The 27,888-nt window shown below is 36.5% G+C and overlaps 1 non-coding gene across 1 annotated transcript; it reads right to left on the bottom strand.

Moving 5' to 3' along the window:
- Positions 1-6,687: 6,687 nt before the first annotated feature.
- On the bottom strand, positions 6,688-6,794 carry LOC141680219 (small nucleolar RNA R71). Its single transcript, XR_012558289.1, has one exon. It is a non-coding gene; the product is annotated as a small nucleolar RNA R71 (small nucleolar RNA).
- Between the last annotated feature and the right edge of the window lie 21,094 nt (positions 6,795-27,888).

The following is a 27,888-nucleotide window of genomic DNA, read 5'->3' as shown; positions in this document are numbered from 1 at the left end:
CTGTAAAGAAGCATGCAATTTACTTAGTTCAACTGTTACAACTGTTTTCAAAAAGAGATATTTCTTTTTTACCAAAACGTTTCTTTTATGCAAAGGATTTGATTTAAAAGCTAAATAAGTTGTTTGATTCTTTACAGAAAAATGCCTCCCAGAAGAAATACCCGCACCAACACTCAGAATGAAGAAACCAACAACAACAACAATAATAACCAAGACGATACAAATCAGAATGCAAACCCAGGACCAATAGACCCAGCAATAGCCCAGATTCTTCAAATCTTGGCCCAACAAACAGTTCACCTGGCACAACAACAACAAAGGAAGACCAATCCCCAGTTAACTTTCAAAACTTTTCAAACAGTAAACCCACTAGAATTCAAGGGTTCTTTAGAACCGATTGAAGCAAATGTTTGGTTAAAGGAAATAGAGAAGTCGTTTGCTTTAGTAAAGGTGAAGGAAGAACAGAAGGTTGAGTTTGTGAGTTATTACTTGAAGAATGAGGCCACCTATTGGTGGGAGACTGTGAAGACATTGGAAGGTACAGATGTTATTACTTGGGAGAGGTTTAAGGAATTATTTTTAGAAAAATATTTTCCCCAGTTTGTTCAGGATTAGATGGAGCTAAAGTTTTTAGAGTTAAAGCAAGGAAATATGTCGGTGGCGGATTTTGAGACTAAGTTTGAAGAGTTGTCAAGGTATGTTCCGTCATATGTGGATACTGATAGAAAGAAGGCTAAGAGATTCCAGCAAGGTCTGAAGCTATGGATCAGAGGGAAGGTAGCCATTTTTGAGTTGGATACTTATGCAGGAGTGGTACAAAAACCCATGATTGCAGAGACAGAGAGTGAGATGTCACAGAAGGAGGTGGAAAGTAAGAAGAGAAAGTCCGAAGGGAATGAAGGTCAGTCACAACCAGGGAAGTTTCCAAATTTTAAGAAGGGCAAGTTTCAGCCAGGGAGAAATTTTAACTTCGGAAGGAAAAATGCAGGCGACGGAGGCCAGGGCAACCGTCCAGTCAATGTGAATCAGCCGAATCAGTTGAGGTTAACTTTTCCAGATTGTCAGGTATGTGGGAAGAAACATGGAGGAGTTTGTAATAAGTTGAATGTAGTTTATTTCAAGTGTAACCAGAAAGGGCACTATTCGAGGGAGTGCCGAAATCAGCCAGCAAACAAGGATCAGTCTATCCGGAATCCAGCAGTTAAGGTTCCAGCTATTGGATTTACGTGCTTTAAATGTGGGAAGCCAAGACCTATAGCCAGGGATAGCAAGACACCATCCCCACTTAGTAATGCATTGAGAATTATGGGATCTACCCCAGCAGTGAATGAGACTCCAAGGGCTAGAGTTTTTGATATGTCTGTGAAGGACGCTATCCAGGATACTCATATCATGGCAGGTACGCTTAATGTGAATTCTTTATCTGCCAAAGTGTTAATAGATTCGGGAGCAACTCGATCGTTTATTTCAAAAGATTTTGTTAGTAAGTTAAATTGTCCAATTGAGTATCTAAATGAAATAATGACTATGGAATTAGCAAATCAAGAACGTGTATCTGTTAACCAAAATTTGTGGGGATTGTGAGATTGAGATTTCCGGTAGTAAGTTTTGTGTGGATTTGATACCATTTAAGTTATGAGAATTTGACGTTATCTTAGGAAGGAATTGGTTATCTAAGCACGATGCCCAAATAGATTGTCAAAATAAGAAGGTAATGGTGAAGACGCCAGACGAGAGGATAGTAACATTTAAGGGCCAGAAGCAAGTAAAGAAATTCTTAACGATGATTCAAACCAAGAAGTTACTACGACAAGGATGTGAGCATTTCGTTGCATATGTGATTGATAGAAGTCAGAAGCCAGCAAAACTTGAAGATATTCCAGTATTTAATGAATTTCCAGGCGTGTTTCCCGATGAGTTACCAGGACTTCCTCCAGATAGAGAAATTGAGTTTGCAATCGACTTAGCACCTAGAACGGAACCAGTATCCAAAGCCCTGTATAGAATGGCGCCCATTGAGATGAAGGAACTATCAAAGCAATTGCAAGAGTTGTTAGAGAAAGGAGTAATCAGACCTAGTGTATCCCCATGGGGTGCACCGGTATTATTTGTCAAGAAGAAGGATGGAAGCATGAGACTGTGCATCGATTATCGGGAGCTCAACAAGCTTACAATAAAAAACAAGTATCTGTTACCTAGAATTAATTATTTGTTTGACCAATTGAAGGAAGCCAAGTACTTCTCCAAGATCGACTTAAGATCGGGATATCATCAACTAAAGATTAAGCTAGAAGATATACCAAAGACAGCTTTCAGGATGAGGTATGGACATTATGAGTTTTTAGTAATGTCTTTTGGATTGAGTAATGCCCCGACAGCGTTTATGGACCTGATGAACATAATTTTTAAGGAATATTTTGGACAAGTTTGTTATTGTGTTTATAGACGATATTTTGATTTATTCAAAGACAGAAGAGGATCATGCAGCACATTTGAGAACAACTTTGGAGATTTTAAGGAAAAAGAAGTTATATGCTAAATTCTCGAAGTGTGAGCTTTGGTTACAGGTAGTTCAGTTCTTAGAACATATAGTCAGTAATGAAGGGATTAAAGTGGACCCAGCAAAGATTGAAGCAATTACAAATTGGTAAAGACCGAGAACACCAACAGAGGTAAGAAGTTTCTTGGGATTAGCGGGATATTATCGTCGATTCGTTCAAAATTTCTCAAGGATTGCAACACCATTGACAAAGCTTACACGGAAAAATGAAAAGTTTATGTGGAACGATAAATGCGAAGAAAGGAATTGAAGCAACGATTAATCACGGCACTTGTTTTGTCACTTCCAGACGATCAAGGAAATTTCGTAATTTATAGCGATGCTTCTCATAAAGGACTCAGATGTGTTCTGATGCAGCACGATAAGGTGATTGCGTATGCGTCAAGGTAACTGAAACTACACGAATAGAAATATCCTACTCATGATTTGGAGCTAGCAGGCATAGTTTTCGCTTTGAAAATTTGGAGACATTATCTATATAGAGAAAAATGCGAGACGGATCACAAAAGTTTGAAATACATATTCACACAAAAGGAGCTTAATATGAGACAGAGAAGATGGTTAGAATTGATCAAGGATTATGACTGTACAATTAATTATCATCCCGGTAAAGCGAACGTTATAGCGGACGCGTTGAGTCGGAAGGAAAAGTTTAATGTGTTATCAGTACCCGAAGAAATATATAAGGAATTTCAGAAACTGGAATCAGAGATTAGAGTTTGCAAGCCTGATGAAGGAAAAGTGTATAGTATGACTTTCCAGCCGGAGTTGTTAGAGAAGATAAAGAAGTGTCAAGAAGAAGTAATGGATCAGGACATAAATCGTTTGGTAGGTGAAGAATTGTGCACGCAAAAGGACGATCAAGGTATTCTTAGGTTTTTTTTCTAGAATTTGGATTCCACCAGTAACGGAGTTGAAGAATGAAATTTTACAAGAAGCATATAATTCAAGGTATTCAATCCATCCAGGGAGTACCAAGATGTACATAGATTTAAAGGAAAATTATTGGTGGCCGGATATGAAGAGGGAAATTGTGGAATGGATTAACAGATGTTATACATGTCATAGAGTTAAAGCAGAGCATCAGAGACCAAGTGGATTACTACATCCATTGGAGATTCCAGAGTGGAAGTGGGAACATATTTCCATGGATTTCATAGTTGGATTACCAAGGACAAAAGCTAATCATGATGCCATCTGGGTTATAGTGGATAGACTTACCAAGTCAGCTCATTTTCTGCCTATAAATGAAAGATTTTCACTCGACAAGTTAGTCCATATGTACTTGAAAGAAATCGTAGTTCGTCATGGAGTTCCTGTGTCTATCGTATCCGATCGAGATCCAAGATTTAATTCAAGATTTTGGAAGACTTTTCAAGAATGTTTGGGAACGAGACTGAATATGAGTACGGCTTACCATCCACAAATGGATGGCCAGAGTGAAAGAACGATCCAGAGAATCGCAGACATGATGCGTGTTTGTGCTATTGATTTCGAAGGAAGTTGGGACGAGCATTTACCCCTGGTAAAATTTGGTTACAACAACAGTTATTACGCCAGTATTGGGATGCCACCCTATGAAGCTCTTTATGGACGCAAATGCAGATCTCCAGTGTATTGGGACGAGGTAGGAGAACGCAAAATACTTGGACCTGAATTAGTGCAGCAGACAAAGGAAGTTGTTGAAGTTATCCAGAAGAGATTGATAGCAGCACAAGAACGTCAAAGGAAATATGCATATCAATCAAGGAAAGACATGGAATTCGAAGAAGGGAATTTGGTATTACTAAAAGTATCACCGTGGAAGGGATTAACGAGATTTGGAAAGAAAGGAAAGCTGAGCCCAAGATATGTCGGACCTTTTGAAATTCTAAAGCGCGTTGGCAAAGTAGCTTACGAGTTGGCGTTACCTCCACACATGGAGCACATTCACAATGTTTTTCACGTATCGATGCTTAAGAAGTTTAATCCAGACTCCAGGCATGTAATAGAATATGAGCCAATAGAGCTTCAGGAAGATTTGTCATATGTAGAGAGTCCGATAGAAATTCTAGAGGAAAGAGAGAAAGTATTAAGAAATAAAGTGGCAAAGTTAGTAAGAGTATTGTGGAGAAACCCAAAGGTTGAAGAGTTAACCTAGGAGCTAGAAAGTGATATGAAAGAAAAGTACCCTCATTTGTTTTCTTAGGAGATTCTGAGGACAGAATCCTTTTAAGGGGGAGGATGTAATATCTGGGATATATCGTTTAATTATTTTTGCTAATAGATAATTATTATGTATGTTCAGTATCTATTCTGTGAATTATTTGTTAAGTGTTATATGTGTTTGGATGTTTAAGAATAATATTAATTGAGAATTTTAAATTTTATATGTCCGAAATGAAATATAAATAATTGTCATATCTTCCTAATTATTTTTATGTTGATTTATGATTTTATAGGAAATATATGGATTTTATAAAATCTTTTTCCGAGTATTTAAAAACTATTTTATACAATCGGGAACCAACCGATGTCATCCGTTTTTACGTTTTTACAACCCGAAACTCTTCCGAGAACTCCTTCCTAACCTAGTTGCAATATTCCCAGCATTTTCCATGTTTCGACTTTTTCGATCCGGCGTACGGTTTGTCCTGTGCGGGTCCCGGCGCAACATTTTCGATACATTATTCGTTTCGGTAAATCGTTAAAACTTGTATTTTCAATAAACGAGATCTTTTTATTAAACTATCACAATTATCACCTCGTAATACGTGTAACCAGGCGCTGAGACCAAGACCGCATTACAAATTGTACTGGTTTGGATAATTATCCCGAAAATCGGTACTGTTTGGATCAGTTTTTTATAAATAAACGTACCATTTTATATCCGGAATGATCGAATGGGATCCTAATTTTCCGTAATTATAAATAGCCTTTACCGTATTTTATTTCGTACGGAAAATCATTTGCAAACAGTAATTATATAATTTTCCAGAGAAAATACTTATATTCATAAACCTTTCTGAGAATCAAACAGCAATTTGAAGGTGTTAGTGATCTCTGTTTTCAAAGCTTGAGTAACCAAAACGAAGGTCTCGGAGTGTTCTATCAGTTTCTTCAAGTTTCAGAACTATAGAAATCAAGGTTTATTTTCTATATTTTTATTTATTTTTGAATTAATTTGATTAAAATATGAATTTTTGTTCGGATGATTGTTTGAATGATTTGATGATTGCATGTTGTAGAGCTTATTTTCCTGATGATTTTGATATATTATATGACTGATTTGGATTTCAATAACATGTTTAAAATTGAATTTGATTTTCGAATTTTGAAATTAGGGTTTATAACTCGTATGAATGTTCTTATTTGAAATTTAGGGCTTTTTCATATTGGGGTTCAGTTTGATCGAGTTAATCTAGTAGGCATCTTTTGAGATAATTTAAGTTTGTAAAAGTTTGTAATAATGTTTAATACTCAGTTTTGAGTTTGAATAGTTGGGATTTGGACGTTTGTAATATAAAGTGTGTGTGTGGCTTGTGTGCATACTTTAACCTGTTGCGGTCCGTGGTAGTTGGTAAGTAGGGTCACTGAATATTATTATTATTATCTTTATTATTGTTATAAGCAGTTTATAAATAAGGTGTGTGTGTGGGGACCCCAAACTTCTGACCCGGGTTTGGAGGGCGCCACAGATTCAACTCTTGACTTTCCAGAGAAGATAGTTTTTGAAGATTCAGATATAGAGAGTGAGAAGAAAGAACCTGTAACAATGGGTGATCGTATAGTTCCAGCTGATCCAGCTCTTATGGACTTTTCTCGGCCTAAAATTGATGACATTCAGTCAAGAATCATTCATCCGGCTATTCAGGCCAATACTTTCGAAATCAAGCCAGACACTATTCAGATGGTGCAGAATTTTGTTTCTTTCGGAGGTGCTGCTACTGAAGATCCCAACATGCATATCAGGAATTTTGTCGAGATTTGTAGTACTTACAAATATAATGGTGTTACTGATGAGGCTATCAAGCTGAGGCTTTTCCCATTCTCTCTGAGGGACAAGGCTAAGGACTGGTTACATTCTTTACCAGCTGGGTCCATCAGTAAAGTTTCTAGTGAAGTTCTATCCAATGGCCAAGACTGCAGCTATGAGGAGTGATCTAACTCAGTTTACGCAGCAACAAGGAGAGTCTAAGTGTGAAGCTTGGGAATGCTACAAGGAGATGTTGAGAAAGTGTCCACATCATGGTATGCCTTACTGGATGGTGATCACTGGGTTTTACAATGGTTTGGGGGCCCAATCTAGGCCCATGCTCGATGCAGATTCTGGAGGCGCTTTGGGGGCCAAAAACTATACTAAAGCCTATAATCTTGTTGAAACTATGGCTGCAAACGAGTATCAAAACCCAACTCAAAGGATGATGTCTGGTAAGGTAGCAGGTCTTCTTGAAGTTGATGCAGCTACTGCTATGCAGCACAGCTCAAAGCGCTGTCTATGTAGGCTCTCATGCTACGGATCAGTGTTCTCTTGTTAATGAATCTGTTCAGTATGTGAACAATTATCAGCGACCGCAGCAGCCTGTGTCAGCTACTTATCATCCTAATAACAGAAATCATCCCAATTTCAGCTGGAGCAATAATCAGAATGCTGCAAGTAAACAGTTCAATCTACCTGGATTCCAGCAACCTCAACAATATGCTCAAAGGCAATCATATCCTCAACAAGGAGGTGCTGCTCCACCTTCTAGTGTTGATTTTGAGGAGTTAAAGTTGTTATTCAAAAGTCAGGCTGTTTCTATCAAGACCTTAGAAAATCAAATCGGACAAATAGCCAATGCCTTGCTAAATTGTCAACCCGACACACTTCCCAGCGATACTGAAGTACCAGGAAGGAAGGAAGCTAATGAGCAAGTCAAAGCTGTCACCTTAAGGTTTGGAAAAGTTACTGAGGATAAAAAACAAAAGATGGAGAAGTAAAAGTCATAGATAAAGGAGAAAAGCAAAAGGAGAAAGAGGGGGAATCAAGGAAGACTATTGTTGAACACACTCTGCCTGAGGGTAATACAGGGGAGAAACAACTCTATCATCCACCACCTTTTCCTAAGAGATTGCAAAAACAAAAGCTGGACAAGCAATTTGGTAAGTTTCTGGAGGTATTCAAGAAACTTCACATCAACATACCTTTCGCTGAGGCTCTGGAGCAAATGCCTAGTTATGCGAAATTCATGAAAGGTATTCTTTCAAGGAAGGTGAAGCTGGATGATCTTGATACCATTTCTCTAACGGAACAGTGCAGTGCTGTGCTGTAACAAAAGTTACCTCCAAAGCTTAAGGATCCAGGTAGCTTCACCATTCCTTGCACCATTGGCAAGTTGTCATTCGACAAGTGCCTTTGCGATTTGGGAGCAAGCATCAATCTGATGCCATTTTCTATCTTCAAAAAGCTGAATTTACCTGATCCAAAGCCCACCTATATGTCTCTACAATTGGCTGATCGTTCTATACATACTCATGAGGCATCATGGAGGACGTGCTAGTAAAGGTGGATAAGCTCATCTTTCCTGCAGATTTTGTCATTTTGGATTTCGAGGAAGATAAGAAGATTCCCATAATCTTGGGAAGACCTTTCTTAGATACAGGCCATACCTTGATAGATGTGCAAAAGGGTGAACTTACTATGAGGGTGCAAGATCAGGATTTGACATTCAATGTGTTCAATGTGATGAAATTCCCTACGGAAGATGAGGAGTGCTTCAAGATAGATTTGGTCGATTCTGCAGTTATTTCAGAACTTGATCATGTGCAAAGGTCTGATGCCTTAGAAAAAGCCTTATTGGGGGAATTTGACAGTGATGATGAGGAAGGCAATGAGCAGTTACAATATCTAAATGCTTCTCCTTGGAAACAAAATCTAGACATGCCATTTGAATCTCTTGGTAATACTGATCTCAAGAATGTTGAGGGAAAGCTCAAACCATCTATTGAGGAAGCACCTACATTGGAGCTTAAACCATTGCCTGAACACTTGATATATGCTTTTTTAGGTGATGCATCTACTTTGCCTGTTATTATTGCATCTGACCTTTCAGGTAGTGATGAGGACAAGCTATTGAGGATTTTAAGAGAATTCAAATCGGCCATCGGATGGACTATAGCAGATATAAAAGGGATCAACCCTTCGTACTGCATGCATAAAATTCTGCTAGAGGAAGGTAGCAAGCCAACTGTTGAGCAACATTGAAGGCTTAATCCTATAATGAAAGAAGTGGTGAAGAAAAAAATTCTAAAGTACCTGGATGCAGGAATCATATATCCTATTTCTGACAGTTCTTGGGTGAGCCTCGTGCAATGTGTACCTACGAAAGGAGGTATTACTGTGGTAGCAAATGAGAAGAACGAGCTTATCCCCACTCGAACAGTCACAGGCTGGAGGGTATGTATGGATTACAGAAAGTTGAATAAAGCCACAAGGAAGGATCACTTCCCTCTTCCATTTATTGATCAGATGCTCGACAGGTTGGTTGGTCACGAGTATTATTGTCTTCTGGATGGCTATTTGGGCTACAATCAGATTTGCATTGCACCAGAAGATCAAGAGAAGACTACTTTCACTTGTCCATTTGGCACGTTTGCTTTTCGTAGAGTTTCTTTTGGCTTATGTGGTGCACCTGCCACTTTTTCAGAGATGCATGATGGCTATATTCTCTGATATGATTGGAAATAATGTCGAAGTGTTCATGGACGACTTCTCTGTCTTTGGACATTCATTTGATGAATGCTTGAATAATCTCCGTTCGGTGCTCAAAAGGTGTGTAGAAACTAATTTAGTGCTCAATTGGGAAAATGTCACTTCATGGTGCAACAAGGCATCATTCTTGGGCATAAAGTCTCTAGTAAGGGTCTTGAGGTGGATAAAGCCAAGGTGGGAGTCATTGAAAATCTTCCTCCACCTATTTCTGTGAAAGGAATTCGTAGTTTTCTTGGTCATGCGGGTTTTTATCGGCGTTTCATCAGGGACTTCTCTAAGATTTCTAAGTCGTTGTGCAACTTGCTCGAGAAAGATGTGCCTTTCAAATTTGATGATGAATTCTTGGCAGCATTTGAGACTCTCAAGAAGAGTTTAATCACTGCACTAGTTATTACGGCACCTGATTGGAGAGAACCTTTTGAGATGATGTGTGATGCAAGTGATTATGCTGTGGGAGCAGTTCTTGGGCATCAAAAGTCTAATATCTTTCATGTGGTCTACTATGTTAGTAAGACACTAAATGGAGCTCAACTGAACTACACCACTACTGAGAAGGAGCTCTTGTCTATAGTTTTTGGTTTCGAGAAATTTCGATCGTATCTACTTGGGACAAAGGTGACAGTATTCACTGATCACGTGCCATCCGCTATCTGGTCTCAAAGAAGGATTCGAAGCCTAGACTTATTCGTTGAGTGCTCTTGCTACAGAAATTTGAGTTAGAGATCAAGGATCAAAAAGGTACTGAAAATCAAGTAGCTGACCATCTCTCTTGATTGGAGAATCTCGATTCTACTTCACATGATAAGACATTGATCAACGAATCTTTTCCGAATGAGCAGTTGTTCGCAATTCAAGAGGAAGAGCCATGGTTTGCAGACATTGTGAACTATCTTGTTAGCAATATAATGCCTCCTAATATGAATGTGGCTCAAAAGAAGAAGTTTCTGCATGAGGTGAAGTAGTACATATGGGATGAACCATATTTGTTTAGATAAGGAGCTGACCAGATCATCATGAGATGTATTCCATTCGGTGAGACGGAGGGGATATTACAAGATTGTCATTCCACAGTTTATGGTGGACATTATGGTGGTGAAAAGACAGCAGCTCGTATTCTTCAAGCAGGTTTTTTCTGGCCTATGTTGTTTAAGGATGTACATCAGTTCATTTTAAGTTTTGATCGTTGCCAAAGAGTTGGGAATCTTACCATAAAGGATGATATGCCTTTGAATGTGATGCTTGAAGTTGAGGTCTTCGATGTTTAGGGAATCAATTTTATGGGACCATTTATCTCATTCTGCAATAATCAGTACATCTTGATGGCAGTCGATTATGTCTCGAAATGGGTAGAAGTCAAGGCTCTGCCAACTAATTATGTAAAGGTAGTGTTGAGTTTTCTTCATAAGCAGATATTCACAAGATTTGAAATGCCACGAGTTATCGTAAGTGATGAGGGGTCGCAATTCTGCAATCGTAAGTTCACTTCTATGATGCAGCGCTACAATATGAATCATCACATCACTACTGCCTATCATTCGCAAACTAATGGTCAAGCTGAAGTGTCTAATATAGAGATCAAGCGCATTCTAGAGAAAGTCGTGTGCCCGTCAAGGAAAGATTGGTCTTTGATGCTCGATGAAGTTGTTTGGGCTTATAGAACAGCATACAAGACTCCACTTGGGATGTCCCCGTTTTAAATTGTCTATGGTAAGGGATGTCATTTACCTATGGAACTTGAGCATAAGGCTTATTGGGCATTGAAGAAGTTAAACCTTGATCTAGATGCAGATGGGAAGAAGCGAATGCTTCAGTTAAATGAACTTGATGAATTTTGACTTCAAGCGTACGAAAACAACAAAATGTACAAGGAAAAAGTAAAAAAGTGGCACGACAGGAAGCTATCTCCTAAGTCATTTATGTCGGGGCAACAAGTTCTTCTATTCAACTCTCATCTCCGATTTTTCCCTGGAAAGTTGAAATCAAGGTGGTTTGGACCATTTATCGTCAAAACTGTGTTTCCACATGGAGTGGTGGAGATTTTTGAGAATGATCTGGGCCAAGCATTCAAAGTAAATGGTCAGAGATTTAAGCATTATTACGGGGATACGGCATACAGGGAAGTGGTTAGTGCCGTTTTATTGTCAACTTGATCACAGTATTCTACGTCAAGCTAATGACGTAAAAGAAGCGCTTCTTGGGAGGCAACCCAAGATATGAGACCATAGGAACCCTTAGAATTTAGTACTCTATCCAAAAACCCAAAAAAAAATCAAAAAATTGAGGATAGAAAATTTGTTTTTCCAGTGACCTTGCAGGCGCCCGCCTTCTAGGACCAAGCGGCCGCGTGCTAGCAGGCGCCCGCCTACTGGTACCAGGCGACCGCCTGCGGACCTGAGTTTTGAAAAATTCGTTTCAGCCTTATAAAAAAATAGAAAAACAACAAAAACATAAAACCACAACACCATTACCCCATTACCCACGAATTCTCCCTATAAATTAGCCACTATTCCACTCCTAATCAATTTCTAACCCTAAGCCTGCCCTATATATACATACAACCTCATACCTACATATCCATTATACTTTCAACTCTCAAACCCTTTCCTACACACAAAACACAACTCTCCAACTCTTATTCTCAGTTTCAATGGCCCCAAAGAGATCTCGAGCTATAGTGAACATCAGCACCATTCCGACTGCTGGTTCTTCAAGGAGTACTGCTGCGAGGCCCTGATTGGTGGATAGGTCTGCTGAGGAGGAGTATGCTAAGCTTCTGACTAAGCTGATTATGAAGGAGAGGGGGTTCTTACCTTCGGGAAGGGATGGTGAGTTATTGTCGATGATTGCAAAAAAGGGTTGGATTACTTTCTGCGAGTTACCTGAGGCTGTACCGATGAGTGTTGTTCGCGAGTTCTATGCGAATGCCAAGACCGACAAGAATGGGTATTCTGTTGTTCGTGGGCTTACTGTTGATTATCAGCCCGAGATAATTCGCCGGGTTATTGGGCAACGATAAAGGAATCCCCATGAGGAGAATTGGAATGAAAAGGCCCTTGAGGATTTTGACTCAGATTTAATTATTGCTACTCTCTGTCAGCCAGGAACGGTATAGAAGTTTAAGAGGGGATCCAACGATTATCGTTCTTTCCCTGTTATCGCCATGAACAGGTATGCTCGTGCGTGGAATGCATTTATTTGTGCTAATATTCTTCCTTCTTCGCATGCACATGAGGTTACAGTTGAGAGAGCCAGGTTGTTGTGGGGGATTCTGAATGAGGAGTATTATATGGACCTTGGTGAGTTTATCTACCAAGGGATTTTAAAGTTTTTGAGGGGGAAGTCGCAGTATAATATCCCCTATGCCTCTATTGTCACAAAGCTGTGCAAGGCTGTTGGAGTCCACTGGCCTTCTTATGAGTAGCTGTAGATGTCGGCCGCTCATATTGATTCATTGACGCTAAATACGATGCATGAGTGGACGATTAGAGAGCCCGAGTTACATGGTTTGGGATATCACCTTCCAGGAGGACGTCCAGCAGCTAGTTCTACCATGGCTAGGCCCAGTCGGGCATAGGGGGAGGCAGGTTCTTCCAGAGGCCAGGGAGGAGATGGTTCGGGATTGGCTGATTTCCAGGACAGGAGGCTTTTGAGGAAGATGGATGCGATATATGAGTTGTAGAGTAGGTTTGCGCAGGAGCTCACCCTAGCGCTTGGGACTGCATTTAGAGGCCTTGGAGCTGACATCCAGTGGCCCATTTTTGGTGAGGATTCTGCTTATCCACCTCCTGACACTCTACCCTCTGAGGGTGATGATGATGATGATTCTTCTGAGTAGGTATACCCTGTGTTCCTTTCTATTACCTTCACTGGGGACAGTGAAGATTTTAAGTTTGGGGGTGGTAGTTAAGGAACATATTTGTGTGTGTTATGTAGTTTTATTTTCATGATAGTTTAGCTCATATAGTTGCATATTTTCCCATATAGTTTTTTTATACAGTTTTTTTTATTTTATAGCTTTATTTATTATGTCATATAGCTCATGCATATACCATGATCCCTTTTATGTTGCTTTATCGATTGATATGTGATATTGAAGCGAGTGTAGTGATAGCGTTATAGTGATGTTGAATCATGTTAGGTTGGCATGCATGCTAGAAACACTTATAATTTCACTAAGTCTTAGAGTATGCTTAAGGACTAGATTGTTGTCATGATTTGATGGTTTTTGAGGTTAATCTATTGCTTATGCTTAGAAGTTATGATAGGCTCTTAATGATAAAAGGCATGAAAAGATAAAATTGGAGTAAAATTGGAATTCATTTCTAGTTGTGGCTAGGCGTCAAATGGCTAGTAGCCGGCTCGTATTGTATACGAGTAGTCTAGGGTTGAGCAAGATCGAGCGAAACGCACTTGCTCAGAAATGAAAAAAAATAATGAAAAAAATGAAAAAAAGAGAAAAAGAAAAAAATATGGTTTAATGCATAATTGATCACGAGTGAGCTCTTTGGTATTCGAGTTATTAAGTTCTTAGGGGACTTTGTGCCTCGTGACCTAAGGCTCTTATAGTCTGGGATCTGCTAACCTAACGCTCGCTAAATTGATACCATTGCATAAGTCTTTTGTGGACCTCACTCATTGCACGATCAAATAAGAATTTGTTATGTATTGAATAAAAGCATGATTCTGTAATAAAATCCAATGATCTTGAAGTGTTATAGGTCATTTTGTGTCTAGAATATATTCTTCGTATAATCTTGTGATTGCCTTGAGGATAATTAAGTTATGATGATGGATCTAGTTTTGAAGCATATCTGTTAAGCATTCGTACACACCACATTTCTAGTTGTATGTTAGCTTGCTTGGTTTGATTGATCTTTAGTTGCCTAATTGCATTTGTTGATATGTCATATTTTGGTTGGTTTAGTCATCGTGATGGGGATCACTGCATTTCATGTAGTTTGCATTCATGCATATTTTATTCTGAGTTTGAGTCTGTGCTGCTTGAGGACAAGCATCGATTTAATTTTGGGGTGTGATAAGTGGCATTTTATACCACTTAGAGTGTCTCGTAATGGCTTGAATTGGTGTCTTGCACTAAAGTATTTTGTGTATTTAATGCATTTTCGAGTGTTTTTGCATTTCAGGGTATGACTTGTTTGTACATGAGAATTTCATCGAAATAAGCCTAGGGAAGTACTTGGAATCAGTTGCGGGGAGTTGTGCGAAGAATTCAGCAAAATCAGAAGCAAATGTAAGAATTTTCCAGAAGGTATGCAGGCGCCCTCCTGGAAAGAGCAGGCGACCGCCTGGTGAGCAGGCGCCCGCGTGGAGATTGGAGGCGGCCGCCTGGGGTCGGAATTTCAGATTCTTGAATTTTTAATTCGAGTTCTATTGGGCTTCTGAAACTGCTGTTTCTTGTGGACTCTTAGATAAGTAATCTTGGGAGACGTTTTGAAAAACAAGTAACAAGGAGTGAAGATTAAGAAGACTGTTTTAGGATGCAACAACGAAGAAGAGGAAGCATACGTTTATCTTGTGATTCTTTTAATTCGTTGTAACAGTGGATGCTAGTTTTCTTTACTCTTTGAACCTTAATACTCTTGTGACGTACTCTGTTTTTATTAAGTAATTTTTATTAGTTTATATCGATGTGTTAATATCATGATTTCAGATGAACCCATGGTGACGATGAGTTATATCATGGGTTAATCGTGATCATGGGGTCATAGCGGATTTACTATGGATTTCTTTAGTTAATTGTTTAATGCCTTGGTATGTGGTGATTGTATGATATCTAGTATAGGTTGTGCTTATTCGTCTTATGTGTGTCGCAAACATATAAGATAGAGTGTTAATCTCTTGTGTAGTGATAGTGAATCTTGAGATTTAGAACTTGTCATACGAGCATAGGTTCATGTATTGTATGCATGATTAGTGGGTAAATCTAACCGTTTTACTTGCCCTGTGTAAATAACTTGCGCTTAAATCATTATGTTGTCAAATTCTGTAGACATATAGGGTATCAACATAATTGATGCCTATTCAACTTCTATCTTAATTGTAGATGCTTGGTAGAATGGTATTCATACAACGAAAGTTGGCGTTTATCAGTTTCGTGTTGTTCGATTAATATCATCACCATTACATGCTAAGGGTAATAACAATAACTATTGAATAAAGTAATAATGAAGTTATGATCTCATGTGTGTTTAATATTGATAATTTAAGTGTTTAATTCTCGTAGTTAATATTAGTTAATCAACCTTAATTGTTATTGTCTTGACATTGAAGAGTAATCATACATTGGGGAGTAAGTGTTAATTAAATATAATTAATCAGAGTCTCTGTAGGAACGAACTAGAAATCATTATATATTACTTGCGAACGCGTATACTTGCGTGATTTAATTAGCGCATGCTTTGTACCCTAATATTGCCTTATTGATGTTGCAACTGAGATCTAAGACATATCATGTCTTGATATTTCTTCTTTGATCATATTGCCTTAGAGATATATTCCATAATGATATAATTTTGATATTTTAGAATAAAGGAATATCTCTTTTGTATGAATATACTTGAAAATAATTTTGCTAGTTTGACTATTTTCACTTGATTTGGATCAATTAAAATCATGTCTTAATGGAGAGGATCTACGTGTATTTAAATTTTATATTTAATCGTACTAATACCAAAATAAATAATATATCGAAGATATCCTTTCAGGTTCTTGTGGGACTAGATCAATTGTAGCTGTTGCGCCCCCTTTGAGAGGTTCTTGTGTGCTTGATCCAAAGAGAGATTCAACATTTCTCTCTTTTGTTGATACTTGGTTTTACTTCTTCAATCTTCTAGAAATTCTCTCCTCATGTTCATGAGTAACCTGTCTCACTTTTCTTTTCTGCTTGAAAGGTGAATCATAGATTGTGACAAGAGCTTCATCATTTGTCTTTTCCTTATAACTTATTGGATGTTTGTGAGATGCAATTTTGCCTGTATATCATCATTATTTACCAACTTGGCCTTTTTAGAGGAACCCTGACCAATTTTTACTGATTCAGACTTCATATTTTTGAATTTAGATGACAAAGGAGCATTGTCCTTTTCATCTGAGTCCGAGATAGTAACCACAAATGTTCTTTTTGGAGTGGTAGAAGGTTTAAGAAATTGAAAATTTTGTGCATATGTTCCACTCTTCTTCTTAGTTTTTTTGTAGTTTTTGAGAAGGCCTTAGTCCTGATCCTTGAGGGGAATCAGACTTTGCTACCTTCTTTGTTTTTAAAATAGATGCCTTTTGAGAGACACTTGAGGTGGATTGTGTTTGTGGAAGTGTTTGGGTTGTAGAGTTAGAGTTAGTTACAAGGGGGTTCCCATCAGTAATAGCCTATAACTTAGTTCTGTGTACATTCTGTTGTGCATAGGTCTGAGGGATCCTTGTAATTTGAAAGTCCCTTAAAGAGACAAGAATTCTAAGAGGTGCAAGATCATTCTTCTCCTTGTCTTTGCAAATTAAGTTAGAGAAATCCCTTTATGAGCTTAAAACTGATATAATTGGGCTAGCAAGTATGGTAAAATTAGGAAAACATTGATTAAATATTAACTAACAGAATCTAGCATAGTACTATGTATCAGCTTTTAATCTATTTCCTATAAAGCGTAATATTACTCTACCAATATCATAATTACAGTTATGAAGTAGAGAGTACCCAATATGATGTGACATCATAGGTAATGCATCAAAGTTTGTGCATTTTTTATTTAAAGCCCTAGTGATACAATTAAAGAAAAATTTCATTCTTTACGAAGCCCTGACCTCTTCAACTGGCCCAAATTCTTCATCTCCTTATCGTAGCCAATCAGAGTTAAAAATCTTCTTATATTAGCATCTCCAATGTTGATTGTATATGAGGAATTGCTTGGAAGATGAAGAGCATCCCTTACTGTTTGAGGAGTTATATATTTTGTCTCCTCATTATGCTTAAAAGTTATGCTAGAAGTTCAACCAGTGGGACCTCCATTATCAAAAAGCCATGTTCTCCAAAAATTAAGAACATTATTACCAGAGATTACAACAGGGTTTCTAAGAGCATGCCCAACTTCACTTGTTGTAAAAAGGTCCTAAAAAATATAGTTATCAGGATCAACATCAGTCTTATCGAGAATAGCAGTGTAGTTGTTTGGAACAAATTTGGCACCATTGTAGTTCAAACCCTTGGTAGCAATAGTAGAAGTCATCGTGAACTATTTGTGAAAAAGCTTAAAAAACTGATTAGGGTATCGGAGTTTAGTTGAGATAGAGGAAGTAGTAAGAGAGTAAAAAGAGTTTGGTGAAAGGATAAAGTGATAGTTTAAAATCAAAATTTGATTTTGTATAATTCTGTACTCTTTTACTTACAAACGGTTCACTTTAGTGGGACATATGTCATAATTATATTTCTTAGCAAATAATCATGAAACAGATAATTAGGAGTAGTAAAGACGTGCATAGTTACATAAGGTAATGTACTGTAATTACTGAAATGTTTTCCTGTGTATACGCCACTAACTATACAGCTTTAATCATTGCATACAATTACCCCCTAAATTATTGCCACTAATTTGTTAAAAAATTACTAACTTAGATATTTTCTAAACAAATTCAAAAATCATCAAAGTTAAGTAGTCAATAGATTTTGACTATTATTAGTATTTAATCAACTATTTGTCAGAGTTTTTAACTCAACACACATGTTTAACTGATATCAGTATTTAATCAAATCATCATAGTTTATTCATGCAAATACTGTAGAGAGGAAACTATCATAAATTAACACTCTGTATAACTTTCAAAAGGGAAATAGCATGAATACATGGCATTAGTGTTTAATATCATTATCAGAATTTAAGAAATACGGATACATAAAAATGAATACCAAACTCTGATACCATATGCATGTTACTGACCATAATTTATTCATCAACATTTGAGAAATATCCTGAGATCATTCCCAACTCATTCACCAGTTTTGTAAAGGTAGCTTCATAGAGTGGTTTGGTGAAGATATCTGTTAATTGCTTATTTGTGGGCACAAAGTGCAATTCCATTGTACCTTCCATTACATGTTCCCTTATGAAATGGTACCTAATAGTGATGTGCTTTGTCATTGAGTATTGTACTGGATTTTATGATATTGTAATAGCATTTTGATTATCACAATATATAAAAATTTTACATCATTCTAACCCATAATTCAGTAACTGATTTTTCATCCAAAGAATTTGTGCACAACAGCTTCCTACAATAATGTACTCAGCTTCTGAAGCTAAAGTCGAAATTGACTTTTGTTTCTTGCTAAACCAAGAAACTAATCTGTCACTAATAAATTGGCAGCTTCTTGATGTGCTTTTCCTATCTATTTTGCATTCTGTAAAATCAGCATATGAATATCCAATTAGCTTAAACTCTGAATCTCTAGGATACTATAATCCAAGATTCATAGTGCCTTTGAGATATTTAAAAATTCTCTTCGCAACTAATAAATGTGGTTCCCTTGGATTACTTTTGAACCTTGCACACAGATAGGTAGCATACATGATATCAGGCCTACTACCAGTCAAATATAGAATCATACCTCTGTAGTTAGTTATATCTACTGATGAACCAGTATTTAAGTCTAACTTGGTTGTAGTGGCCATGGAAGTTGTAGAAGTTGAACAGTCTTGCATTACAAACCTTTTAGGAAAATTCCCGATACATTTAGCTTGATTAATGAAGATTTCTTCTTCAGTCTGCTTGACTTGTAATTTCAGAAAATAGCTTAATTCTCCCATCATACTCATTTGATATCTAGACTGTATTAACTTGGCAAACCTCTCATAGAGTTTATCATTAGTCGAACCAAAAATGATATCATCTACATATATCTGAACTAATAACAAGTACTTACCATGATACTTATAAAATAAAGTTTATTAGTGGTACCACTTTTGAAACCACTTTCCAATAAGAATTGTGCAAGTGTTTCATACTAGGCTCTTGGAGCTTGCTTTAGTCTATAGAGTGATTTATCCAACTTGTAGACATGATTTGGATATTTTGGATCAATGAACTCTGTAGATTGTTCAACATAAACTTCCTCATCAAGTTCATCATTGAGAAATGCACTTTTGACATCCATTTGGAACACCTTGAACTTCATATGAGCAACATAGGATAAAAAAAATTCTCATGGCCTCATGTCTTGCAACAGGGGAAAAAGTCTCATCATAGTCAATGCCTTATTATTGAGAATATCCTTTTACAACCAATATTGCTTTATTCCTTTTAATATTTCCCTCACTATCAGTCTTGTTTCTGAAAACCCACTTAGTACCAACTACTGATTTACCTTTTGGCCTTGGTACTAATGTCTAGACTTTGTTCCTTTCAAATTTATTAAGCTCATCTTGCATTATTATGATCCAATCAGCATTTTAAAGAGTTTTGTCCACTTTATTAGGCTCATTTTGATATAGAAATTAATGTTAGAGACATTCATTTTAAGTAGCTTTTTCAGTCTATACACCACTATCAGGATTTCCAATGATTAAGTCAAAAGTGTGTGATTTAATCAATTTTCTTACAGAAGGAAGTTGACTTCTTGAAGTATATCCTCCCCCTTGATACATGAATTCTTTCTTTTTTTTTCACTTTGAATCATACCATAATTATTCCTAATGCTCCCCCTGAATTAGTGCTTTCAGAATTATCAGTATTTACTTCATCGGTATTTAAGAAATCAGAGTCTGATAAAGTATTTACTGATGTTTCTTGATTTGAATCACTTGAACTTGACTCTTGATATGAATCATATTACTCCCCTCGACATGTGCTTCAATATTTGTATTGTTTCCACTAACAGGTGGTTCATCAGAGTTTAAAGTGATATCAGGATATGCAGTATTAAAGTTTTTCAGCCCATTAGGATTTAACTGTTCAACATATGGTACTTCATTTTAAATCTCAATTCTTCATGATCATCTACATCTTCTAGATATGTAACCTTCTTTTCATCAAAAGATACATGAATAGATTCCATGATCACTCTTGTTCTCAGGTTGTAGACTCTGAAGGCTTTTGTTGATAGTGGATATCCAACAAAAATACATGCGTCAACTTTTAGATCAAATTTTGTAAGCTGTTCAGGATGAGTTTTGAGAACAAAACATTTACAACCAAAAATGTGAAAGTATTTTAAATTTGGCTTCTTTCCTTTTACCATCTCAAATGGTGTTTTCCCAAGCTTGCTTATCAAAGTTGTATTTTATGTGAATCAAGCAGTTTGCATAACCTCATCCCAGAAAGAGGTTGGAAATTTTGCTTCCTCAAGTATGGTGCTTACAACTTCAATTAATGTTCTATTCTTTCTTTCCACAATTTTATTTTGTTGTGGAGTTCCAGAGGCAGAAAATTCTTGTTTGATCCCCTTATATTCATAGAATTCTTCCATAGTGTTGTTCTTCAATTCAGTTCCATTGTCACTTCTAATTATCTTAAGTTTGTGTGTTGATACTTTTACCAGTTCCCTCACATGATCAAGAAGAATGGACGGAGTTTCATCTTTTGTATACAGAAAATATACCCATGTATATCTTGTGTCCTCATCAACAATTACAAATTCATATATTTTCTTAGCTATATACATTACATTAACTGGACTAAAAAGATTAATATGTAACAAGTGATATGATTCAAGAATTAAGGATTCGGACTTACTCTTGAAAGATGATTTTCTTAATTTGGACTTCTGGAAAGAATCACATAGGCCATCATGAGTAAAAACTGTATTGGGAAATCCTCTCACAACATCTTTCTTTACAAGTTCATTAATGTTGTTGAAGTTCAAGTGAGAAAGTCTTTTATGCCAATTCTAGCTGGCTTCCACAGTTTCTCTACTTAAGGGACATATTGCAGAGCCATCATTATTTGTGGAGACCTTGGCTTCATATAAGTTCCTATGTATATAACCAATCATTGCAACTTTTCCATCTGAATTGTTAACAATTTCACAATGTTCTTCAAAAAAATCCACATGGTAACCACTGTCACAGATTTGACTCACAATGATCAGATTATATTTGAGTCCTACAACTAGAGCTACATTTTCAATAATGAAATTCCCAAGTTCGATATTGCTATATCCCAAAGTCTTTCCTAAGTTTCTATCTCCATAAAAAATATTTGGGCCATCCTTCTCCTTCAACTCTGATAGTGGGGCTTTATTTCCAGTCATATGTCCTGAACATCCAATGTCTAAGACTAAAGAATTTTTTATGTTATCCTGCAATCAAGCCATTAATTACTATTTTTATGGACCCAGACTTGCTTGAATCCTTTTATTGCCCAGTAAAGATATAATTATTTAAGGGTGTTGATATAATTGTACTAATAAATCGAAATCAGGATGTAGGATCAATCACAGTTTATTATTCTCAAGAACTTCTGATGTTCTTGAGAGCTGCAAGGTTACAATGATTCCCGTGTTAAAGTTTATCAACAATGATAACTTATTATGTGTTTATATAATACACAACTGCTCTAGCAATTACAAGATATGTCAAAAAGATATTTATCATGTTTCTATACATATCTTGTTAGGAATATGTGTATTAGTTTGATGATAAGTTAAACAAAACACTTAAGTAGAAATCTAGTGTTTGTAGCCTCAACGGATAAGACCATCTTGGCTATCAGTTGAAGGAGTAGCTTTACTTAGCAATAAGTTTAGTATTATAGCACATTTCATTCTCTGGATTCAAGTTGCAATTCTTAGATGTTATAGGAAATTATCAGTCATGTTGACTACTAGTGGATATGCAAATAGGAGGGCTAATTGTAAATATTTCATGCCTTATAATTTTGTATAAGTGAAGAAGTATCAACTGATATTGAAGACCTTCAACGGATAAGAAACAAAGCTTCAACAGATGTCTCTAAAGCTTCAACGGATAATATCCATCAACGGATAAGTTCTTCAACGGATAAAGACTTCAACTGCCAATGCATCAACGGATAAAGCTTCAACGGATAAAGCCTCAACGGATAAGGCATCAACAGATGAAAGCTTCAATGGATGCTTAGCTCATTAGCAGTTGATAGTGACAATTCATAAGCTGACAGAGGCACATGGGTTGACAGAGACAAACTGGAATGTGGAAGCCTCTAGGAGGAATCAAGAAAATGCAGCATTTCCATTCTGGTGCAAACAAGGAAGTATTCAAAGATTAACAGCTAAGCCTAAATTGCATTGGATAGAGAAATGAAGAAGAAACATGTGAAGAGCCTTTTTAATTATATTTTACAGTTTTGTCTTCACTTGTAAACTTGGTGATATATAAACCAAGTAGCAGCTAGTAATTAGATGTGAATTTTCCAGAGCTGTTTAGAAAAATCCAGAGAGAAAATCATCTAGTTTGTACTAGGAAGCAGCTGTGATTTAATTCTTTGAATCACAGATTTTCTGAAATAACACATCTCTGGTGGAACAACAAATCCACCAGAAAAGTTTTTAAGTTCTTTGTGTTCTTTACATTTGTGTTTGAATATATATATTTGTATGTATTAGCTTCAAGCCATTCACACACATTTGCTCACTAAAACACTTAGCCTTAGAAACTACTCAAAACTTGAAAAAGTTTTGAGATTTACATTCAACCCCCCTTCTGTAAATCTCATTGTTAGTCCACTGGGAATAACATATCTTGTTAAATATAATTGATGATATCAGCAGAAACTATCAGAAGTTCATATTAGAACTTATATCAGCATTTACTAAAGAGTGACGTCATCAGTACTTATATCAGTACTTGATGATCAACATATGATGTCATCGGGATTTGTCACTTCAGTAAATATTCAATATCAAAAAGGAAAGCAGGAATTCAAGGGGGTGAAGGACTTTATATCAGAAGCAATCAAACATGGATATGGAACTAGAGCTTCCATCTCCATAAAAAACATTTAGGCCATCCTTCTTGTAAAACCCCCAAATCCGGGGTTAGGATTGGGTGTCCCTACACAACTTTAAATAATAAAAACCTGTATATTAAAATAAATATACAGACAACCCCTCCTTCTTCCGGATCGCTTACAGGTTATGGTATGAAACAAGAATCTAACCTTCTAAAATTACAATGTCTAAATACAATTTCATTACCTCATTCCTAATTTCCTCGTATTGATCACTCTGACACTTCCAAATTTATTAAACTGAGATTCCTCCACTTTTGGTGTCTATTAAAAGCTATTCACTTTTGTCCTCATTTGACTCTGAAAGAAATAAGAGTTCACAAAGCAAGAGTGAGCCAAAAATGCCCAGCAAGTATCATAAATGGTTTCCTGGTATCAGATTAAAGAAACTCTTGGAAACGATTTTTGAACGATTTCCAAACATCTTTATATCATTAAACAATTGAGCGAACAAAATGTTGGCCCTTATTGGCCTTAAATCATAAATCACATTTTTCTGTAAAAGAAGAGTGAACGTTTCAATATTTCATTCCTTTAAATCAAATCTTTGTTTGGTTTGTAATTATAAACTATTCAAGAAGGAATGCCGTTAATGGTGATCAACAATAAATTAGACTGGACTCTAGAAATCAACATATGCACTATAACATGCTGATCAGTCAAGATACAGTGTGGATCTATACCCAACTGCATAGACCTAACCAACATATGGGGTACCCAGGCAACTATGGCCAAATAATAAAGGAACCAGCCATCTCTGGCCCTTAGGGTCCAGCTCATCACTGGCCCTCATCATAACCATCTAGTCCGTGGAGTATTTTGATGTCAAATCACTTTGATTTCAAAACATCCCAATTAAGGGTTCGCAAATAACCCGAACGAATGGGTACTTGCTCAAGAGATCAATCGATAATCAAGGAACAAGATCAAAAAGTACTTGCATAAATAAGAGTAATTGCAGTGAAATATAAAAATATTTAACTATTCTGAACTTAGAATAGGAACGAATAAATATTTGCAGTATTTCAGGAGAAAGGTTAGGAATAATTGCCTCAATTGATAATCCTCTGATCTTTAACTAGCTGCAATATCACTCAGTCCTGTTACATCTGTATTTTCCTTGACAGGCTACTTGACCTTTCTTATCATATCTTAAGTTTATCTTTATTCTGAATTCACTCATTTCATTACTACATGCAATCAGGCTTTACTTCTACAATCTCTATCTGGCTTTGAACGTCTCGCACTGTGCGGAACTATCACAAATAATACTATTCAATGAACTGACAATATATAATTATCTAGTCTATACATTTATCCCTATCCGCTACCTGCCCGATAAAAACAGATAAGGATCACATCTCATTCAGATAACGTTTAAAAGACATGTTGACTCACAATTCACATAACACTTATACATAAGTCACATAATCATGTTATTTATATAACACGTAGTCACATAATTTATGCAGTATATAAGTTGAATCGTCAAAAGATAGATCTCGATGCATCTATAATTGAAATCGAGTCAAAAGAGTATGTTATCGATCAATAACTGACTCGAAATGATTCATGTAAGTCATATATCATAGACCTATTTGTATATTCGAGGATTCAACTCAACTCAAATAAGAATGTAATAAGTAAATAGCGGATAGACCGTCAGAGAGATCTCGCAAAGTAATATCTGTCAAAGGATTCAGAAACAAGGTTCATCTACAGACTTGAGGAGTTAATTCACTGGAAGAAGTTCAAGAAATTGATCAAGCCTCAGTGATATAAATCAAGATCGTGGATTTAATCAAGTGACAGAGATCTCATCAGAGTATCATTAATTACAAGGATTTAATCTGAAGAAAATCAAAGTGTCAAAGTCAAGACATGAAGAAACGTCACGGAAGTTAGTCACTCATGAACCAGACAGTACATCGAGTGTCAACGTTGAAGTGGTGGAATTGATTCATAATTCTCAGTGATTTTCAGAAGATATTCAGAAGAATGGATGCTGCTCAGGGTTAGTATTAATTCTCTATTAATTAATTAAGTCATATAATTTAATTAAGAAAATAAATTATATCTGCAAAGATTAATTTATTGATTAATTAAATTAATTGATTAATTAATTCAGAATTAATTTTAGGAATTTTCAGAAGTTTAATTAGATTAAATTCAATCTTAAATCAGCAAGACAATTGAAAATGAACTAGCATGACAATCTGGATTGTCATACCGATTGTCATGCCAGTTCAAAAGATTGTCCTACCGATAGTCATGCTGGTTCAAACGATTGTCTTTCTAGCTCAAAAGGATAGTCTCACCGATTGTCATACAAGCTTAAAGGATTGTCATTCCAATTCAATTAATTCAGCTGTTGATAAATAGAAGCAGAAGTCATTCAACTCAAAAGCTCTCAATCATACAGAACACATTCAAGAACAAAGAAAAAAAAGCAGCCGCCTTGAAACATTTTATTTTCTTCTCTGCTTACATCAAGATCAAAATTCTAGTTTGTTAATGTTAAATCCAAACCACTAGAATTATTTATCTTGTTCTTGTGTAACAATCTAGCGGATCAAAATCCCTAGAACTTAATCTCAAATCGCGTTTAGCATTTGATTCTAATTATTGCAAAAATAGAAAAAGTTCATGTCGAATTTATTCTAGATTTGTGATAATTGATTTGAGATTAATACCTTGTAATCGATACAGTTGTTGTAACACCTTTCAAGTTTAATAATATTTTTATTTAACTTGAATTTTGTTTCACATTTTTTATTCCGCATTTATTCGATTATTCGGTACCGTTTGTATTCAACCCCCCCTTCTACAAATACATTGGGACCTAACAATTGGTATCAGAGCCTTCTGATTAACGAACAAATCAAGATCCTAGACTTTTGTGATTTTTCAACTCTTTGAATTTTTATTCATTCAAAAATTCATAATGACTTCACACAAAGTTGGAACCGTTAAAATTCCACAATTTGATAATGAGAATTATATTATGTGGAAGAAGAAGATGCTCTTATTTTTACAAGTTGCAAATCCCAAATATTCAAACTTGTTAAAGAAGGGTATAAAAACTCCGATGGTTATTGAACCGGAGGTAATAATAGATGGTGTGGTGACTACTAAAGCTAGAACCTATCCAAAAGAGCCCGAAGATTTTACTCCTGCTGAGAAGGAAGAAACCTCCTTGGATGCCAGCCTTCAATTAATATTAATTGATTCCCTTGATCCTTTGATGAACAGACATGTGATGAACTGTAAAAATTCTAAACACATGTGGGAAACTATTGAGGTAATTAATGAAGGCACAGAGGAAGTTAGGGAGAACAAGTTGGAAATCCTAACCTCTGAATATGAACATTTCAAATCAAATCCAGGAGAAGGAATTACTGAAGTGTTTGAGAGGTACAATGCGTTGATCAACAACCTGAACATCAATGGAAAGTATTATTCAATCAGGGAGGTCAACAAAAAGTTCCTTTTAACACTGCCAGCTCATCTTGAACATAGAATCACTGCCATTAGAGAAGCTAGAGATCTGAGTGAGATTTCTTTGGACAGGCTCTATGGAGTGTTAAAAACCTATGAGTTGGAGCAGATTCAACAAAAGGAAGTCTACGGGAATGATAGAATGGTCAGCACATCTACTGCAATTGTAGCTGAAGGTCAACAACAACAACAATCTCAACAGTTAGAAAGAATGGTACAGTTTTCCAAGGGTGAGGAAAATGAGTTAGTAGCAGAATATGATCCTCCTACTACAAATCAATCAAGTGATGATTTTTATTCCTTGGAAGAGCTGGAGCAATTGGAAGACGAGTCAATGGCCCAAATTGTCAAGAGATTCTCCCATGTCAGATTCAAGAGGAATCCCAAGCTTAAGTACAAGTCCAACTACAACAAATTCCAGAAAGGTGGATCTTCATCCTCTAACTCCAGCAGTGGTGGATACAAAACAGGGATGGTTGATCGGAGCACCATTAGATGCTATAACTGCAATGAGTTGGGACACTTTGCCATAGAATGTAGGAAGCCAAAGCAAGTAAGAAAGAACTCTGAAAGGGCTTATCTGGCAAAGGGAAGAAGTTGGGATGATACTGACAGTGAAGATGAAGAAGAAGGAAATCTTGCTGTTATGGCTGTTGATGGAAAAACTTCATCGTCAAGAATAGAGGTAAAACTTTCTGATGCTGAAATGGTTTATCATCTAAGAGGTAACTTAGATTGTGCACGTCGTGATAATGAACTGTTAAGTTTACAGATCACAGACCTTGAGAAAGAGGTCAATGAATTAAGACTTGTGCACATTAATCAAGACAAATTAAAAGAACAGGTATCTTTTCTAGAGAATAGAGTTGACTGTTATAGAAAACTCGAAACTATTCTCAAAGACAAGATCACCGGTCTTGAGACTAAGGTTAGAGCCTACTTCAATTCTTGTTCGAAGGCTAAAGAGTTCTACAGTAAGCAAGCTGTTAATCAAACATCTGGAATAGGTTATGATTACAATGTTGCTATTGGAGAATTAGGCATAAACTCCCCTCCTCATGTATGTGCTAAAGGGAGGGAAGTACCACATGTGCTTAAGGGTGTTGATGAACCC

The sequence above is a fragment of the Apium graveolens genome, chromosome 1, assembly GCF_009905375.1.
Source record: "Apium graveolens cultivar Ventura chromosome 1, ASM990537v1, whole genome shotgun sequence".
NCBI classification, from domain to species: Eukaryota; Viridiplantae; Streptophyta; class Magnoliopsida; order Apiales; family Apiaceae; genus Apium; species Apium graveolens.
Note: the sequence above shows the minus strand (reverse complement) of the source record. Positions and strands in the feature narration are given on the sequence as shown.